The 18,714-nt window shown below is 36.4% G+C and overlaps 1 long non-coding RNA gene across 1 annotated transcript in view; it reads left to right on the forward strand.

Moving 5' to 3' along the window:
* Positions 1–16,993, forward strand: part of LOC137651960 (uncharacterized) — a 923,293-nt gene extending 906,300 nt beyond the window's left edge. Inside the window, exons 4-5 of the long non-coding RNA XR_011046144.1 lie at positions 2,299–4,257; positions 16,895–16,993. This is a non-coding gene — a long non-coding RNA (uncharacterized lncRNA). The remainder of the gene's footprint in view (positions 1–2,298; positions 4,258–16,894) is intronic.
* Positions 16,994–18,714: the final 1,721 nt, after the last annotated feature.

Genomic DNA, 18,714 nt, shown 5'->3' on the forward strand with positions numbered 1-18,714 from the left:
ATATATAACTTTGTCATATTCCTTTGGTTTTCACATGAAAAAGATGAACTTTTGTAATAAAAATAATTGGTGTACTTTGTATAAAAAGGAAATATTTTATTAAAATAGTTTTTACTGCTCATTATTACATACACGTAACTCATCTTTTTTGTTTTTTCGGTTTACAAATGAACTAACTCAAGATTGTTAATATACACATTTCTTATGGTAAATTATTTAGTTGATGAGAATGGCAACATATTTTTTTTATTTTTGCACATTAGATATCTAAAAATTATCAATATTGAGGATATAATGTCAGTCATTTATCTTTTATATTTTCTTTTGTTATTTTTCCCTTGATAAAAATCTGGAAGCTTATGTTTCCATGGCTAAAGCACGGTCCAGATATATATAGACCTTCGGCCAAAGGAAAGCCTTTCATGAAACCTAATATTTCAAATTTCTGCGCCATCCGTCAGACCTAGCTTTTGAAATAATGGTGTCATGAACTACTAACCTCATTAATGTTAATGCCACGGTTACCAATTTACTAGCCTTTTAAATTTTAATGTCATCCAGGTCATCGCTAGAAATTTTAAGCGCGGTCCTTGGCCAATAGCTGATTGCCTGCTGTTGGTGAATGTTTCATAAGGATGGGTCCCATAAACTTTCGGAGCAGTACTCATCATTATTAAATTATCATCTAATCCATGACCTAACTTTAGCATAATTTTCTTACGAAAATATCTTCGGCATTGTCTCTTTAATATGAGCGTATAAGTTATTAATAGTCGATGTCTTTTTTCGTGTATTGTTTGTTTATGCATGAATTGCATGATACAAGTTTGAAGAAAATTCTTCAGAAATGTCTGAGGTGGTGATTAATCTGCGGCAATGACTGAATTTTACTATTACCCACTGTAGTTTTAAACGTCAAACGACGTCATCGTAGTGAAGGGGTTAACTTGTTTTTCAAGTCCCCCTTTTTACATTTCTCTGTTAAAGAGATTAGCTTTTATAGCATCAATAACTGAATTCACGGATACTAGAAAGTTGCAAATAACTAATGAAGTTTCAGTTTACATAGAAAGAACAAATTTGTCAGGCATGTGAAGAATAACGTATGTTTTATTCATTATCCCACTTAATTTTTTTTTCTTTTTTTTTTTGCAGGTAATTTTTAGAACGTTTGTGAAGTTCATATTATATAAGAGGCAAAGTTTATTGCAGATTGATAAACTATTGCTAATGGCTATCAAAATTAATCGAATTTGAGACATGCCAGGAGGTGTACACTCAGATGTGTAAAGTACAATAGTGGATATTTCATCTTAACTTTTATTGATGTATGACAAGATTTCAATATTAGTAGGTCCATTGCCAAATTATTCTTGATTAATCATTGTTTGTCCATTTCACTATATAGTCTTTATTTTTTTTTCGGCTATTTAAGGTACTGTGTGTATATGCTAATTTTCTCTCTCTCTCTCTCTCTCTCTCTCTCTCTCTCTCTCTCTCTCTCTCTCTCTCTCTCTCTCTCTATCATAGGTACCTCTTGAATTGCTTAGACGAGCACTTGCGTGTAAATTTTCAAAAACAATTAAAGCCATTAAAGCCTTATAGACTTCCTAGATCACTGAAATCTCTCTCTCTCTCTCTCTCTCTCTCTCTCTCTCTCTCTCTCTCTCTCTCTCTCTCTCTCTCTCTCTCTCTAATCTAATGTAATGATATAGCTTTTAAGGACAAAATATTAGAATTTTTTTTGGATATTCTAAAGTTTGATTTATTTTTCTAGATAAAATAACGGTATATATATGTATATATATATATATATATATATATATATATATATATATATATATATATATGTATATGTATATGTATATGTATATGTATATATATATATATATATATATATATATATATATATATATATATATATATATATGTATATTTGTGTGGGAACGGAGACAGAAAAATATTAAATTTTGGTGAACCCTGAACACAATATATATATTTTGAATCCATTTCTATCTAATTCCAATTTTAGTTGAAGGTTTATCATTATATGATAAATTCCATTAATTTTTTTTTATTAAATGCCTTAGAATATATTGTATCAGTATCATACTACATATATAAAGTTTACCCCAAAGTTCCATTTATCATGCATGCCAATAATTATCTATATAACTATGAAAAAAATTACTTGGTAATCTTTATTGAGGATAAACAAAAGAATCGTTGTTTAGGCTCTGTAATAATAGATTATATTGTTCCATTATTAATCGTATATTGTCTCTACTTTTTTTACAGAATGATGGTAGAAAGATGGTCTCCTGCAGGAAGAAAATCGACAGAACATCGAGTTTAAGCTCTGTATCGATAAATAATGTGGAAAAAAGCAACCCAGACTTAAGTAAGGATTAAAAAAAAAGAAAAGGGAACTGTATAAAGAGGATGATTTTTTTGATTTAGTGCTTTCGTTTTCTACATCTCAGTGGAACGAACGTTCGTGTTGTGAAACAGGACATGTAACGTTTACGGGAGAGTGATTTTCAAGTGTTCACATTTTGACAATCTGTGAGTTACAATTGTCTACCGCCAAGAGGTAAACGTAAAACAGCCAAGAAAAATAATTATTCAGTGGTGAGTTGCTCAACGTTGTCGTCTTAATTCCAAATCAAAGAGATTGGCCGATAAAGGGTAGAAACATTTTGTTGATAAATAGTAACAAGAGATGATACTCCCTTTTCGTCTTATATTTCCGACGGAAGTGATGGTACGGAGACGTCGAAGATTGTGATCGTGTCTTTTATGCTCTCCTCTTCTTCCCTCTTTCCTTCCTTTCTTGTTCTCCCCGTTCTGTTTTTCCTCCGATGTTAAGAGATGTGCTGATGTAGAGCAAAATTGTAATCGAGGAAGTCTGTCAAAGTTGCGGGTGAAAAAATTTGACTCGATATCTATTTCCCTAGTGCCATAGGCTCAATTCTTTCAAATTAACTGAATTATCTGCGTGTAAAAGGACTCGGTGTGGTGGACTGCTTTCTCTTGTGGAAAATCTAGTTTTTTTTCTCACCTTGGGAAACTCTATGGATATTGCAATTAGTGTTTCCGAGTTTGTCTTTCATGATTTGTTGTTAACCGCCACATATGACAGAGAGAAATTATTTTTGAAAGATTAGTAACTGTGCAAAACTCTCATCAAGTAATACGGAGAAACATCTGTGTATTTTTTTGTCTTGTACAAACTGGCAGCATTTAAGACTAGTATTCGGTGAATCGAACAGAAGGGACGGGCGAGAAAAGGGGAACCGAGCCCTAACCCTGAGTGGCCCATCAATCCAGCATTCCAACGTTGTCAGGACCTTAGGACTGGAAGGCTATCTAGCCTGGTACGTTAAGACTTTGGAGGTTTTTGGGCTTTTGCCAAGGAGTTGTCCTGAAAGCAGAAAAGGAGAAGTAGGAGTTGGCGAAGAAGGGACCTTTGTATTTGTTCATATATGCCACATAAACATACATATTTATACATTTGAGCACTCATTCGTGACATGAAAGGGAAGGCGTGTTTTGTAAATATAAAGAGAGAAGAAAGATTGAACATTTAGGCCGCCCAAGTCCTCTCGCTCGGCCTTCTTTGCTGTTGTAAACTTACAGCCAGAAGAAGGAAAGGGAAAACTCACAAAAAGCAGTTAGACACTCACCCCGTTTTCTGCGCGTGTGACTCCATCCATTCAATATTTTTGTAAACTCGACATTAGTAGGTCATTATACATTTAGCTTTGTGTAATTAGTATATTAGTGAATTAAGGAATATTTGTGGCCAAATGCGCTTATAATTATAAGATTGAAATAAGAATTTTCTATGTAATTAACCAGCTGTGCTGTAATTTGAATGTTCTAGAGTCAGAAAAAGGAAAAAAAAAATATTCTAGAAGTTATAGATTCGGCTGACTCCATCAAGAAGTATTTGATAGTGAAGAATTCCCGACCGGGCGGCAGATGCAGTTCATGTTATTTATTGGGTGTGACATATGCTAAACGATTCATAACGAAAAGAACTGGAAAATATCGAAGGAGCGTGCACGTGCTTCCTGTGTAATACCGTGTGATTTAGAGTGTTGTCTTGTGTCAAGGCTTACTGTTGTGTGGTGCGTGTTCCTTATTTTCTAAAAGAGCAGCCTTTTATTACTAGTCCTTGCTATTGGGTCAACAACTCTGAATCTGGTATTTTCCAGGAAGAAGAGACGAAGAGGAAGAAGAATCCCCAAGGAGGTAAGCCTAAGGATACCCACATCCTCGCGTGTGGGCCTTTTATCTTTTACTATTGGTCATCAATTATAGATATTTTTAATGTGAATGATAACAGCTAAATATTGGTATTATCTTTATAGTCAGAAATTTTAATGATAAAAAAAATATCTGATAATATGCAACCATTTTCAAGCTGTTTAGAAAACCATTAGGTATAACTGGAAGATTAGTATTTATCGTGCATTGTTATCATTTAGCAAAGAGCTGACATTAACTTTGGGAAAGCAAGCTGGTTTGTTAGTACAATATCATACAAAAAACAAAAATAAATAAATAAATAGGTTTGCTGTAAATAGGAAACTTGCCTAGTAAATGCTTCGCTAAACAAGCAAGGAGTGACGAGAATTGCAACAAATGAATCTCAAATGTCCTGGACAATGCTGCATTATGAAATTCTCCTCTGTATTCTCCTCGTCTCTTTAGTTTCTCCAAAATTTCGCTTAATTATCCCTTTGTATTTTGCCATTCCTTCGTTTACTGCAACTGATCTTCCTCGGACAACGCCTTAACGAGGGATTCAGAATAAAATCGCCTGGCCTTTTGCTGCTTTGTTTACTTTGTCACTTCTTTGGTGTCAACATTTATTTCTGCTTGTAAATGTGCATGTAACGTGTCTTGCTTTTCCCCGGTTCCTATTAAATGATGTAGTTATGTTCTGAACTTTTAAAAAATCTCGAATGGTTAAGTATTCTACCTTTTAGGTCTTAATTTTTACACTAATCTAGTTTCATTGGTTCGTTAATGGCTTTATTCATATTATGTTTAGCTTTAATGATTCTTAATCAAACCTACAGGTACAGGAAATCTAGGGGTTTTAAAATTCTTTGGTAGCCCTCATTTGCTTCTCTGACATTACAAATCCCAGTCCCATGCTTTCCTTATTCAAACCTGATCCCTCTATCTTTCTGGAAATATATATTTATCAGTCAAGATATGTATCCTTATTTCGTTGGGCTATTGATTTTATACTTGTATTTTTTTAGTATGTTATACAAATACATTGAAAATCCTATGTTTGCTTTTATCTGTTTACGTGTCTGTCTGTTTTCTCCTCCATACGCAACTTTCAATTACAGTTCGGAGCATCCATGTGCTGCTGATGAAACATTCACTGGTTGAAATTAGCATCATCACTTCCTCCAATATTTCTACCTTGTTTTTCCTTTAATCTCTGTGTCTTCAAACACACCCATGCTTTTACGGTTTTACCAGGTAAAATATTAAGAGCTGCTCTCATATCCTCTGATACCTTGTAACTTTATTTGTGGCTATCGTTCAATCTGAAGCATAAACATAAAGGAAGGTGTACCCTATCAAACCTATTCGGAGGTGCTTCGATAATAGTCGAGAGCGCTGCCACCTTCCCAAACCCCAAGGTCCTTTAAAGGACCTTGCCATACCCCTTTCTTCGCAAATCCATTCCCTTTAACACATGACCTCTGTGAATATTCAAAATGGCTCATGTGTATGCCAGTGGATGATGGGAAATAAGGGCTAGCATGTATTGTTGGTGCTTAGAGTAAAGGTTGATTGAAATAATGTAACTGGCTCCAAAAGATAATAACATATATTGTGAAGTGTTGATGGTAAAATAAAAGGTGAGTGACTGTTACCACTCAGGCTAAATGGAATCCTTTTATGGGTGGTGTTTAGGATACATTATCTCTGTGATTCAAAGGTTCACTATTCCTTGGAATGAAAGAAATCGTCTGTTGTCCGGGATACAATTTAATGTACTGTAAAATTTTTAATACTCCTCTTGCTCTCTGAATACGCACATTCTTCTTTAGGTACATTTGGAATTGAACGTGTATTTATGTTGTTTATTAAGATTTATTTCTGTTTATTTATGTGTTTGTAATATCATTTTTGGATGACTTTATAAATGGATTCAGGTGTCTTACAGTATATGTTTATTGTCCTCTGGGATGTAAACAAAAAAGTTTTTCTTGGCGGATCATTAATGGTGTAATTAGAGTATTTATGTTTTCAGACAGGTGTCTGAGTATATAGTAGTACATTAGTTTACATTTACCAGTAACTATGAATACAAGAAAATCGGGATACGAGTATACAATTCAAATTGATTTGCAAGTATTTTATTGGTCTACTAGCAAGAATTGCACTCCACATGAAAATTTTGGGTGGACAAGTATTAACAAATCTATTATGCGATGTGCAGAAAGCCCTCACACGTTGCCCATACGCCACTCTAACTAATATTCACCACGTGTTCACTTGATTTTTACACCATTTTTTCTCGTTTCTAGTTCGTACACGCCCAACCTTGCCCAAATCTTAACTCTTTCGCTCTCCGAGCTGAACTCGTAGCAGCATCATGTATAGATAGTACTGTGCGAGCATCTTTGGAACTGTTCTTTATAGAGATTTGTCTGCATGTTCTTTATCGAATTGGGATCACTGTTATTCATCATGAAGATAACAGTACAGTATCTTGACCTAAAGACAATTAAGAAAGATGGTGAGGAGACAATTACCGTAGAATTGAAATAAGAAATTACTGAGAATCATGAACAACATATACGTTTGGCAGACCTGGAAAACATATGCAATCATATAACATCAACAATTTGTACGATTCTTAAGAAAAAAGAAGATATCAAATCAGTGTTGCTAACATTGACGAAACAACCCGTGTTCTTGATAACTTTGTAAAGTAGTTGCTCATTTTGATAAATAAAAAGCAATTAGCAGAGAATATTATAACTGAAAATATTATTTGTGAAAAAGCAAAGGTACTGTACGCTGCCCTTGTTAAAAAGGAGCCAGGTACATCAGCATCTACATTGTCGTGCAAAACGGGGAGGCTGTTAGCTCCAATATAAAGGCCAGAGGCATTCGTTGCTGAATTTAAAAGATTCATGGATTCTAATTCTTACATGCAATAGCAGGTGTTTAATTGTGATGTGACCCGTCTTTTTTGGAAGAGGATGTATAGGAGAACCTTCATTGCAGCAGAAGAAATTTTACTTCCTAGTCACTAGCCCATGAAAGACCATCTAACTCTGATGTTCTGTGGTACTGCCAGCGGGTATTACAAAATTAAACCCCTCCTGGTGTATCACCTGGAGAATCCGTGAGCCTTTAATGAGTACAAGGTGTAGAAGCAACTTAATGTTATGCGAAGATCAAGCAACAAGGTTTGTGTGACTCATTTCATTTGTGGAATGGGTCAATGAGATTTTTGGTGTTGAGGTCAAAAGTACCTCATGGAGAAGAACCTTCCACTCTAGCCATTGAAGAGAACATAATCCAGGAGTTTAGATTCATTAGGATCAAGTTCCTGCTGACCAGTACCACTACATTACTCCGATTTATGGATCAGCAGGTGATCTCAAACTACAAAAACACTGTACACAAGAGCAATGTTCAAGCAATGCTTCGAGGTCACTGAAGGGACCAAGGTGACGCTTTAAAGTTTTGGAAAGAGCATTTTCACATTGTCAGTTGCCTCAAAAGGGTTGGCAAATCCTGTGAGTGACACTAGAAGAAGCCTCAATTCTGGTTGGAGGAAACTTGTCTGAATCCAGGAGGCAGTTGATGATGAAATGGTGTCCTTGGGCAAGACAGGGGCGTTAGAGGTGAAAAAGAAGAACATCTACAATCTGTTTGAGGAACATGGCGATCAGCTGACGACCGAGGAGCTGATGGAGTTACATAAAAAGCAGCAAAAAGAGTTTGCTAAAAAGATTTCATCTGAGGAGGAGGAGGAAAGAAGGACACACCTCTCTCTTCAAGTGAAATGAGGGAGATGTTTAGAATGTGGGAAACCATGCAAAATATTTTAGAAACATATCACCCAGATAAGGTTTTCTCAGGGAAGCAAATGTAAGTACATCACGATGATGCATTTTTATATGATTTCAAAGAAAGGGCAAAATCAGTCGTCTCTAGATAATTTCTTTGTGCAAGTTTATCATAGGAATGTTAAAAAAAGACAATAAAGTGTCCAGAAAGCATAGATTAAGTGATTCAAGAGAGAGAATTCCCAATATTTTACCAGTTCTTTATTAAGGGACATTCTCCCTCTAAGCCATCACCACCTCCACTTCCTCTTGTTTCCCTCACGCCAGCCACGACTCTCCTTAAAGGCAATGTGTGAGATAAATTGTCAATATATCAATTTTTTTATTGTGAATTATTGATTTCATTCATTTCTGATGTTAGCGGTTATAAATGGTCCAATAATTTCCATCGCAAACCTTTGAAAATTAATGTATCTGTGTATTTATGAACGCATGTAATGCATTAGGTGAATTTCTGTTCTTTCTTATGGAAAAAAAAAAGTTATTTTAGCTTACAAGCATATAGTTTGTAAGCTCGCTCCCAGAACAAATTAAGTCCAAATTAAGACTGATAAACCAAGGTACTATTGTTCATTAGCTAACATTGCCCTGTTATACAATAAAAAGATGTTTTCACAACCTCTTTACACCCTTTCTTCAAAATCACTTTCTTATAGGTAACTTCTATTGCAAACGAAGAGTTTTCCTTTGGAAAGCTTATTTTTCATACATAATTTTCTCTTATCAGTAGTACTAGGCTGCCATAGCAATCATTATCTAAATGACCAGTCAGCCCTTTCCTCATTATTAGATAACTTGTTTACCAATCACTTGCCTTCATTGCGGTACTGACTCTATTTTCAGTTTTATACAGTTCTCTCATGCTCTTGTTTCGATAGGATAATTCTGTGCCCTGATTGCAGTCATTCTTATTATACTGTCGTTTCCATTTCTTTTTAATGTGAATAAGTTACTGATTAAGTTTTGTGTAGTAATAAACTGTGTCAAGTTCCCGGACTGTGGAAGTTACCGTATGTTAAGGGAATAACTTCACATTTGGAGGTGCGACAAGAAATTATGTATTCCAAAGACCAGGAAATGGTATTGTTCTTCCCCCTGTTTCTGACCACAAAGACATTTTCTTTTTAGAAAAGAAATATTTTGAACCATGTAAAATCATTTTCTCTGCGGCAACTGAGACATTAGTACTGTGGTTGATAACCTCGGATTCACACCTTCAAGCAATAAGGTTAAACACCTAGGCTAAAGAAGGAAGGAAACAGTGTTTTTGGGGAGTGGCAGTAGCATAGCTCTCACCTCCCCGCCCGGTATGTAAGGACTCGGCATCGTAAGTTAGGTTAGGTTAGTTCTTCTCCTGGTTAAATAAGGTTTTTCAGGCATGAGAATACATATGGAATTGCAAATGGCTGCCAAATGTTAATCTAAAGAAAAATGGGTGATTACCAACGTATCCCTCTGTGTCGTAAGAGGCGACTAAAAGGGACTGGACGAGGGGGCTGGGAACCCTCTCTCCTGTATTATATACTCCTGTGAGACATCGAAGATGTGGAGCTGGGGGGAGAGTGACTGCTCCCAGCACTCTAGGTTTGGGGTCTCTGAATGTACGGGCATGTAGTACAATAGAGAGTAAAAGATGTGAGATTGGAAGTATGTTTAGGAATAGAAGGATGGATATATTGGCTTTGTGTGAGGCAAAGATAAAAGGGAAAGGTGAAGTTATGTTTGGTGAAGTGACTGGTAGGGTGTCTGGGATTGAAAGGGGAAGAGCAAGAGAGGGTGTGGCTTTATTGCTGAGTGAATGGATGACAGGTAAAATAGTGGAATGGAAGGAGATATCATCTAGGTTAATGTGGGTAAGGGTTAGGTTGGGTAGGGAATGTTGGGCATTTGTTAGTGCATATGGGCCAGGTTGTGAGAAAAGTGAAGAAGAGCAGAATGATTTCTGGAATGAATTAACTAGGTGTGTATAAGGACTGAGTAGAAGGAACTATGTAGTTGTCATGGGGGACTTAAATGTTAGAGTGGGCGCTGGAGAGGTAGAAGGTGTCATTGGGAAGTATGGCGTACCAGGTGAAAATGAGAGTGGTGAGAGACTGGTAGATATGTGTGTTGAGCAAGAGATGGTGATAAGTTCTAGCTTTTTCAAAAAGAAAGATAATAACAAGTATACATGGGTAAGAGTGGCAAATGGAAGAGTGGTAGAAACGGCTTTAATGGATTATGTGTTGATAACTAAAAGAATGTTTGGAAGATTGAAAGAAGTGCACGTGTTTAGGGGTATGGCTAACAGTAGGTCTGATAACTTTTTGTGGTAGGAAAATTAGTTGTAGCAAAAGAGTGTGGGAATAGAGTGGGAGGATGTAAAAGGGAGATAGTGAGGGTTTAAAAGTTAATAAAACCGGAGGTAAAAAGTGAATATCAATAAAGGTTGAAAATGGCGTATGACCGAGTGAAAGTAAGAGAAACTGGTAATTTAGAGGAGGAGTGGAAGTTGGTAGAAGAAAATTTTGGGGGGATTGCAAGTGATGTGTGTGGCAAGAAGTTTGTTGAAGGCAGCATGAGGAAGGGTAGTGAATGATGGAATGAAGGAGTGAAGATAAAAGTGGAAGAGAAAAAGAGGGCATTTGAAGAATGGCTGCAGAGCAATATTGTAGAGAAGTATGAAAGATATAGAGAGAAAAATGTGGAAGTAAAGCACAAGGTAACTGAGGCAAAGAGGGCGGATGACCTGAGGTGGGGTCAGGGATTGGGTCGTTCATATGAAGAAAATAAGAAGTTTTGGAAAGAAGGGAAGAGAGTAAGGAAGGCTGGTTCGAGAATTGAAGAGACGGGGAAAAATGGAAATGGAAGGTTGTTAAAAGGAGAGGAGGCAAGGAAAAGGTGGGCATAGTATTTTGAAAGTTTGCTGAATGGTGAGGATAATAGGGAGGCAGATATAATTCCTGTTGAGTTGCCAGTGATGGGAGATGAGATTGAGAGAGAGATTACAAGAGGGGAAGTGAGGAGAGTACTAGATGAAACAAGAGTAGGAAAAGCACCTGGTATGGATGGTGTGAGAGCTGAGATGTTGAAGGAAGGAGGTGTGACTGTACTTGAATGGTTGGTGAGATTGTTGAATATGTGTTTTATGTTGTCATGTTAGATTAATATCTAACTCGCATCAAATTAGGGGTAAAGTCTTTATTAATCAACTTATCTGTACTTGTATAAGGCAGCTATAATCTTGATAGAAGATTAATGTTCGAACTAAAAAGTTCACTTTATAACGGAAGGAACACACGATCCAAGGATGTGTTTGATAGTAATCGTGTAACGACTTGAGCTCAACTGACTCTTCCAGTCTGATTCAACTTGAGAACAACTCTCGTTTTCTTTCCTTTGTTTGACTACTCTCGAACAATCGTTGAAAAATAAAGACGGGAAATCAAAACTGTTTCCTTATAAGGAATATATTTAACATTTAATTAATTAATTCAATTAGAATACAAAAAAGGGAAAGTTAAACATTTGCATTTAATATTAACAAATGGCAATCATTCAGTTTACTTTCCGTCCATGACCGAACACCAAAACAAAACAGAAAGTAAGAACGACCTAACTAGTCAATTCGACTATTTCTACAGTCAATGGTACCAGTAGATTGAGTTTTTGCATGTATTGTACCACTATATAAGGGTAAGGGAGATGTGCATGAGTGTTGTATTTCAAGGGGTATTAGTTTCTTGAGTGTGGCTGGAAAAGTGTATGGGAGAGTACTGATTAATAGGATTAATGGTAAAACAGAGTGTGCGATCTTAGAAGTAAAGGGTGGTTTTAGAAGCGGTAGGGGATGTATGAATCAGATTTTTCCAGTTAGGCAGATATGCGAGAAATATTTAGCAAAAGGTAAGGAAGTGTATGTTGCGTTTATGGATCTGAAGAAAGCGTATGATAGAGTTGATAGGAAAGCGATGTGGAATGTGATGAGGTTATATGGAATTAGTGGAAGGTTGTTGCAAGCAGTGAAAAGTTTCTACAAAGGTAGTAAGGCACGTGTTAGGATAGGAAATGAAGTGAGCGATTGGTGTCCGGTGAGAGTTGGGCTAAGACATGGATGTGTGGATGTTGCCATGGTTATTTAACTTGTATGTTGATGGAGTGGTGAGAGAGGTGAATGCTCGAGTGCTTGGACGAGGATTAAAAATGATAGACGAGAATGATCATGATTTGGAGGTAAATCAGTCATTGTTTGTGAATGATACTGAACTGGTTGCAGACTCAGAAGAGAAGCTTAGCCGATTAGTGACTAATTTGGAAGGGTATGTGAGAGAAGGAAGTTGAGAGTTAATGTTGGTAAGAGTAAGGTTATGAGATGTACGAGAAAGGAACTTGGTGCGAGGTTGAATGTTATGTTGAATGGAGAGTTACTTGAGGAGGTGGATCAGTTTAGATATTTGGGGTCTGTTGTTGCAGTAAATAGTGGAGTGGAAGCAGATGCACGTCAGAGAGTGAGTGAAGGATGCAAAGAGTGGGGGCATTGAAGGGAGTGGTAAAAAATAGAAGGTTGGGTATGAATGTAAAGAGAGTTCTGTATGAGAAAGTGATTGTACCAACTGTGATGTATGGATTGGGGTTGTGGGGAATGAAAGTGATGGAGAGACAAAAATTGAAGTGTTTGAGATGAAGTGTCTGAGGAGTATGGCTGGTGTATCTCGAGTAGATAGGGTTAGGAACGAAGTAGTGAGGGTGAGAACGGTTGTAAGAAATGAGTTAGCAGCTAGAGTGGATATGAATGTGTTGAGGTGGTTTGGCCATGTTGAGAGGTGATGAATGCAAGAGTTAATGGGAGAATTACAAGAGGAAGGCCAAGGTTTGGGTGAATGAATGGAGTGAAGAAAGCTCTGGGTGATAGGAGGATTGACGTGAGAGAGGCAAGAGAGCATGCTAGAAATAGGAATGCATGGTGAGCGTTTGTGACGCAGTTCCAGTAGGCCCTGGTGCTTCCTTCGGATGCCTTGGATGACTGCAAAGGTAGCAACAGTAGGGGATACAGCGTTATGAAGCTTCATCTGTGGTGGATAACGGGGAAGGGTGGGCTGTGGCACCCTAGCAGTACCAGCCGAAGTCTGTTGAGTCCCTCGTCAGGCTGGGAGGAACTTAGAGAGGAAAGGTCCCCTTTTTTTTATTTGTTTGATGTATGTATGTATGTGATATTAGGAGCATATATCTGTCATTTGGTAGTGAAGTCTTGGCACATGCAGTTACAAAGAGAAAGCCATGAGTATTAAATGATACTTGTGATACTATAAAAAGGAGACAAAGACAGAAATTAATTGTTGAAAGTTATCGAGAAGTAATGAAAATTACAAGGTAGAGCATTGACAGTGAGGTTAAAAGAATATCCAGGAATGACTGGTGAGGATATTTAAACAGTAAAGTAGATGAGGTTGACAAAGCTATGCATTCAGGAAGTGTAAGAATTGCGCATAAAATTAATAATGAAATCTCAACTGGGGCAAAGAAAAAGAAGCCTATACCCATCAAAAAGAGAGATGGTTCTGCTATAGCAATAGAAGATGAAGAAAGACAACGTTGGATGGAACACTTTAGTGAGATTATGAATAGGAGATATGAAGGGAATAATTTGATTGATATACCTGAAGCTGAATAAGACTTTGATGTGCCCATGAATGAATTCAGTGTGTTTGACGTCGAAGCTACCCTAAAAAAACTTGAGATGGAAAGCCACTGGATACGATGGAATAACTGCCGAGATGATACTGGACGAAAATGAAGTGACTCCCAGACTGCTTACAAGATTATGTTGTAGAATGTGGCATGAAGGAGCAAAACCTGATGAATGGGAGTTAGGAGTGTTGGTGACAATAGCAAAAAAAAAAAAAAAAGAGATCTGACTGATTGCAATAATTACAGAGGTATAATACTTAAGTCAGTTGTTATGAAAATATATGGTCTGCTTATTCTAAAGAGGTGGGAGAGAAGGATTGATGAAAAGCTGAGAGATGAACAAACCAAACAGGATTTAGAAATGGTAGAAGTTGCACTGACCTAATTTTCATTTTGAGACATGTTGTACAGCAATGCATAGAATATAAAAATACTTTTTGATGGCATTTGTGGACAATGAAAAAGCCTTTGATAGTGTGCACCAGCCAATTTTGTGGAGAGTCCTGCATTATCATGGAATTCCTCTTAAATGTGTAAATTTGAGTAAGTCTTTTCATGAGCATAGCAAGTGCAAAGTTAATGTTAATGGAGTCTTATCAAGTGAGTTTCCAGTGAACAGCGGAGTACTCCAAGGGAATGTGTTGTCAACTATGTTATTTATCCTCCTCATGGACTTTGTAATTTGTAGAACAGTCAGAGATGGTGGAGAAGGATTGGACTGGATTGGTGATAGGAGCCTAGCAGACCTAGAGTATGTTGATGATGCTATTCTTCTGAGCAGAACACTGCAGGGTTAGCAATGCTTGCTTACCAGAATGCATGAAATATCACACGAGGTGGGGCTGAAGAAAAATAGAAGAAAGACAGAGATGATGAGAACGGAGTATGAAATGGAAGATGAAATATCATTGGAAGGAGAAAGGATTAATGAGGTAGGATTATTTAAGTATTTAGAAACTATAATCTCCAATACAGGGTCTTTAGAATTAGAGTTTAGTGAAAGATTGAAAAAAGGAAATCAGACAATGGCTAGGTTAAGTAAAATTTGGAAATCAAATCGCCTGAAATTACATATAAAAATCTGACTATATATCAGTTTAATGAGATCTATGTTACTCTATCTTAGACATGAGTTATGGTATGACAATGAAACTATCTCCAATAGATTTAGTAGATTTGAGAACACAGCCATCAGAAGGAAATTGGGAGTTAAATGGCAGGGCAGGATTAGAAATGAAACTTTAAGAGAGATTACTTGAGTGCCATACGTGGATGAGATCATGATGAGGGGTAGATGGAGATAGTTTGGGTATGCTTTTCGCACTCCCCAAGAGAGATTAGTTCACCAAACGTTCAGCTGGGCTCCACAAGGCGTAGAAGAGTTGGAAGACACAGGCCTACATAGCTGAGGACTATGAATCGTGAAGTAGTAGATGATGAATGGAGAAGTATTGAATTAAAAGTTCAAGATAGAGATGACTGCCGAGATTTAACCGAGGCCCTTTGCGTCAATAGACGTAGGAGGAGATGATGATCATGATGATAATGATGTAGAATGGTGGCCCCATGCTGATTGATATGCATTCACGTTATAGGCATGGTTTAATTTATATCCAGTGTTCATGTGATTTTGTTATTCTAATATTGTCTGGTAGATATGTTGTTTCATCAAAGATTAGTTTGAATTTACATTATTTTTTCTAAGGTGTACCTTTGGTGTGACTTTCGTCTGCCCTTTTGGTCCTTTTCTTTAACTTTAAAATACTTTTGGGGATGTACCCAAGCACCCTGAGTTCATGTGTGTCAGTTTTGGGGGCAAGGACGTTTGTGTGGAGTGTATAAAACTGTGCTATTGTGAAGTCTGCTATCAGAGAGGAGATCTCTAGCGAGCAGTGTCCTAGCCTCATCATTTCATTTGTTTGTTTCAGAAAGGATAAGTTGCAGTGAGGTTGCGTAGTAATTTATGTATTGTCTATAAAAGCTCCTGCAACATGTATTTATCCCATACATTCTGACCATTCAGGGCTGGGGTGGGGGAGCTTCTTCAGTATTCCCCTGTTACTCATGATGGTCAAGATTAGGTTGAAAATTCGGCTGTACTTTGGTAGCTAAGGAGAATGTGTGAGTGGGAAGATACTTTATTTTACAGATGGTTTATCATTAGATAGGGTCTTTATTATTTGCTGATTTCTGTTGGGATGGCTGATTTATCAGTGGATAGTTTGTTAAAAAGGCTTTATTTTGTCAAGGCAGACTTAAGACATCCCATTGGCCTACTTTTAGTTTAAAGTTCCTATTCATATTGTAAGAGGGGGAATTCCGGCGTGATGGGATAATAATTCTGATACAGGTTGTTGTAAATGGTAAAGAAGGCATCGATGCTAATGTAAGTGGTGTCAATTGGGGGGATTGATTGGGTTCAACCCTCACTTGGACAACTTTTTTTTTCAGCTTCGTCCATCACCCTTTTTATGACCTGGTTAATGCTACACAAATTTGTTCTTTTCATATTAAGGACATACCCCGAATTGGCGTTTCTGTGCGCAATACCTGCATATACCTTTAAACCCTCCTTACATTTCGATATTTACAAGGTGTTTTAAATTATGTAATACTATTTAAAGCACTGAAATATTTTTCTTCACCAACCTTGGTATCCCTTTTCTACATATATAAGTTTACTTTTTTGTTCGCATCCTTATTAGAACTTTTCTCAGAGGTAATTTTTTTGTTTGTTTCCTTTTCCCACTCAGTTTATTATGAAAAATATCTATATAAGACTTTTCAATGTTTCCTGTGTTCATCAGCATCCTCATTGCATAAATAGGACCTCTATTATTTCTTGGTTATAGTTCACAGTTTAATTGAATACTGGCTTTGTGAAATAAAGTATCATCCAATAGATATGGCTTAAATTTCTTGCTGACTGACCTTCCAAAATATAATTTTCTTTTCAGCATAATAAAATTTTACATCTTAATTTCTAGTGTACTCGAATTATATACTATTGTATAAAGGTTTTACTCCTATAAATTTTTTTACATATATTCCTCATTTTGTGGATACAGATTTCTAAAAGCTTCTCTTACCTGGCTCTATTTCAGGCAGCATGAGGCGAACCGATAACTGGAGCCATGTCTCCGCGACACTGGTCCCAGATTCACCGTCCAAAGTCCCATCAATGGGCTATGTTCCAAAAGGTATGTACGAAATCATTTCGTCCTCCACATGTTGGTTGAAAACTTATCACCATTTATACATGATTCTGAAATCAATACACTGGTACTCGTAATCAAACCATCGAAAATATTTTATATCTGATAGTACGGTTAATGCCTTTGCTACCATGTAGACGATGTACTTTCACTTCGATTATTGACTTTACATTGTATAAAAAGTGATCATCGTTAAATTGAGAGTTGTAAGTAGATGTCAGAAAATGTAAATTGTTTTGAGTATAGTTTAGATAATTCAATTGTTTGGTGTACAAGGCTTAAAATTTCTTTAACTAGTCTATGTATAGGTACCGATATTTTTGAGAACTCTTTTTAAACCATTATCATTTATCTAAAAGTTGCATAAGAACGTGTCAGTCATCAGTTCTGCTTTCGAGTAAATGTATTGGAACATTTTTAATTATGCAAGCACACTGAGCATTTTATTTATTTATTTTTTCGAAAACCGATTTTTTACAGGTTTCATGGATATTTTTTAAAAATGGAATTCTATAGCTTCCTTTCTTCCATTTTGCTTTCAACCATTTTTTTTTACCTTTCAACTTTATAAAGCGACGGCAAGGTTTTTCTACAGTTGCACCTCGGTGCTGAGTAGGCTATCTTGCCCCAGCGCCCGGCTTTATTGACCAAATTCCTGATACCCATCCCTTTGCATCTTATCTTTTTTAGCTGATTTGGGTGCAGAATTTCAGGAATCATTATTTTCCTTATTTAGGAGTGAAATGGGCGTTTTATTAGTTAGCAAGACACATATACATTATATGCCTACTGTCTGAGATCATGGAGACCAAAGAGTAGTAGATGCTGATCGCTAAAACGGAGAGACATTCCTACGGGAAGATTGTAGAAGGGTTTCCGTAATTACGTCCTTGTTATGTGTTTTGTCCAAAATATATTTTTCTATTTATATAATAACCTACTTCACATCATATTGCTAACTGAATTTTTTGTTGTTTTCCATATGGCTGCAGTAGATTTTATGCTGAGTATTTCAGTTTGTTTTTAAACCTTTTCTTTGAAATCGGTCACATTTGACCTTACTTTTAGCACTACGAAGTGCAATGTTATATTGGTTCTGTGTCTGGCCAGAATAACCAGGCAAACTTTACAAGAGGGTTTATTGATTATAATGAATATTTTTTCCCTGATATTTTTTCCGTCTTGAATTCACAATAGAGTGCAAAGGCTTTTGGATGCCAGTAAAAAGTTCTATTTTTCAAAATGAAATATATAACCGTCGTAAAATGTTGGTTTTGAAAAATGGTTGGTCTTGCCTAGAATTCCAGGATTTTGTAATAAATCACTTTAAAAAAGATGTTTTATGTTCCATGCAAAGTTTCCTTTTGTTGATAAATTAATTTCCCTAACCTGAGATAAGTCTTCATATTGTCCGAGCAAATTATTGTCAAGGTGGTGATTACTTTCAGTAGTATTAGTTGTTTTGTTTAATATTTATGCTTATGAAGATTAAATATTAGCAGAAGCGAGGGCTAAAAGTTTCCGTAAATGTGTCCAACATTTTAAACATTGCTCTTGATAATCTACAATTTCCTGCACTGACCGTGTTTTGAGTGTAGTGTGTAAATTTGACTTTTTTTTTCAGATCTCTCCAAGGTATTATATCATTTTATATACCGCGCTGAATTTAGCCTTTCGTATGTTTAAAAACTATTAGTAAAGTAACCACA

The sequence above is a fragment of the Palaemon carinicauda genome, chromosome 13 (genome assembly GCF_036898095.1).
Source record: "Palaemon carinicauda isolate YSFRI2023 chromosome 13, ASM3689809v2, whole genome shotgun sequence".
Taxonomy (NCBI): Eukaryota; Metazoa; Arthropoda; class Malacostraca; order Decapoda; family Palaemonidae; genus Palaemon; species Palaemon carinicauda.